The sequence below is a fragment of the Nannobrachium achirus genome (assembly GCF_963921795.1).
Source record: "Nannobrachium achirus genome assembly, chromosome: 22".
In the NCBI taxonomy this organism is placed as follows: domain Eukaryota; kingdom Metazoa; phylum Chordata; class Actinopteri; order Myctophiformes; family Myctophidae; genus Nannobrachium; species Nannobrachium achirus.
In genome coordinates this window covers 53,293,885-53,296,384 of record NC_137829.1, presented here as the reverse complement: position 1 = coordinate 53,296,384, position 2,500 = coordinate 53,293,885, and the positions used below count along the sequence as shown (strand labels likewise).

At 44.4% G+C, this 2,500-nt stretch overlaps 1 protein-coding gene across 1 annotated transcript in view; it reads right to left on the bottom strand.

The window, feature by feature from the left end:
• LOC308308133 (E3 ubiquitin-protein ligase SH3RF3-like) overlaps positions 1-2,500 on the bottom strand; it is a gene marked incomplete at both ends in the record, with an annotated part of 206,526 nt that overhangs the window by 13,190 nt on the left and 190,836 nt on the right. The window lies entirely within an intron of this gene.

The following is a 2,500-nucleotide window of genomic DNA, read 5'->3' as shown; positions in this document are numbered from 1 at the left end:
GAACAACCACAGACAGAGAGATACAGACTGATCACAGACTGTTTTGCCGAGTGTGAATTCGTACCAGGGGCATAGTTCCGCCGATTTAAAATTACTCCAATACGGAACTAAAACTTCTTATGATTGGCCGCTAGTTGCGCTGTTTTCCCCCCCGGCCGATCGCAAAAAGAATTGTTCTCCATTGGAAGCCATTCATTTTCCCCTTTCGTTTTCTAACCTTAATTAACATTTTCATAAATACTTTATGGTTCCTATCGCTAGTTAAAAATTGCCTTTCAATCACGATTATATGCGTTTTGTGAAAATAAGGTCCCATTTATGTTAAAATTGATGATAAAGTTGGGGGGCGTGGCCAACTAAACTGATCTTCTTCGTTCGTTCTTCTTCGTGTGCTGTATTTCGGGAGGCTCTGACCACATTCTCCCAAGTATCCTTGCGGTTGCACGTGACCGTTGGCAGCCAATAGCATCCTCTGGTGCTTTTACAACACCCATGCCAAGGACCCAAAATGTGTCATTTGCACTGCATAGAAACCAATGGCTTCGCTTTGTCCATATATTTTATACAGTCTATGATTCGTACACTAACAAACGGATAAACGAGCACTGAGGATTATACTGTGCAGCTGTCTCTGTGCGAATGACAGTTTATACACTGGCCTTTTGAATGACAGTTTATACACTGGCCTTTTGAATACACAAGTTGGCTGGCACGCACGCACGCACACACGCACGCACGCACACACACACACACACACACACACATGAACGGCCGAAGCGCATGCACACACACAGACAGACACTGGTGTGTGAAATCTAGATGGCATTTCAACCATCTTGGCAGACTCAGAGACGCAGAGAAATCTATGGATTCTGGACGGTCTGTTGGCGCATCACGCGTACGGGTCTGTGGCCACTGGCCAGATCTACGCCGCCTCGTTAAAAAGGCATCAGATGAGACCTTTCTCTTCACACGCCTCCGGAGACCTGTAACTTCCACATAGTTGTGCATTTCATCAGAGCAGCCCCATTAACAACCCATTCAGGCCTAGAATTATTGAATGCTTTAACTATTGAAAAATAGCGGATATACAAGCTCACAGTGCCGCGCTGCGAGCTTGTACTGTAGATCTGCTATTTTTTAAGAAAGAAAAACGTGAAAATTCGAATTTTGACCCGATTCTATAAGTGTCTTTTGAAAAAAAAACTATGTTTCTATGTCAGCAATCTGGCCAGCCATCGTCAAAGAAAAGTTTTTCCTTTTCACTCAACTGGAGCTCAGTTAGTCTGTTCTTGAGAGACTACTATGTCAGTGGTTCTCAAACCTAACCTATTCATGTGAAGGACCATCAAAATGATATGTATTTGGCCACGGACCCCCATCTCAAAATATTATATCAGGGACCCCCCAGAACAAAATATTTGAGTTACAAAGGGTTAGGGTCACTTTAAAAATGAGATATTCAAATATTTGCAAAAATGTTCATGATTCTTTAAAAATAGCAGATCTACAAGCTCGCAGTGCGGCACTCGGTGCCGCGCTGTGAGCTTGTATATCTGCTATTTTTCAATAGTTAAAGCAGTCAATAATTCTAGGCCTAAATGGGTTAATCTGCTCACTTCTACTGTACTTTACACAGAAACGCACTTTCTACAACGCATGTCTATGATGCAATACAAACACACGTTTGATGCGTTTGTCACGTTTGTTTGTCTTGTTGACGGCATCGGTTCTCACCGCTGCTCCCCCTTTACACCTGTAGAATCTTTAATCCATGTTATTTAAAGCTAGTGTAAGTGATTTCACTTGGTGCACGTAAGACCCGCCCCCACTCAACCATGATTGGTGGAAGGCACCACTCTATCCTGATTGGACGAAAGCTTGTCACCCGACAGTTTTTTGAAACTGCATTTTTCTCCACATAGGAGATGAGGCTGACGTCCAGATATGGACCAAACACTCTATAGCAACTGTTCTGATAGTATATCAGAACAGTTGGTTAAGTGATTTCATTTCATTCAAATAATAACAAAATGGATCGCCGTGTGGAGCGTTGCGGCGGTCGCATGAGCCGACTCAGCGCCGTTACCGAGTCATGTGCCGTTATGAACAGGATAGTAAATCTTCAGGCCCCCGACTTTCGGCACCTCCACACGGTCCAAGTGAACACAGCAGTGTGCTCCAGACCTCCGTTCAGCCAATCACAAGCCGCGGATTCTTTAATTTATTCACCCCCGTATCCTAAATCTGTCTGTCTGTCTGTCTGTCTGTCTGTCTGTCTGTCTGTCTGTCTGTCTGTCTGTCTGTCTGTCACACATCACACGTCACACGTCACACTTTTGCCCTGCTCATATCTCCGCAAACGGTTGCCCCGATCCATGCCAAATTTTGCACACACACTCCTTGCCTGCCAAACCACAATCTCCGTCAATTCTCACATGGCCCTCTTCTAGCGCCACCATGAGGCAGATTCTTGCAAAACACATTTTTGGACACAGCT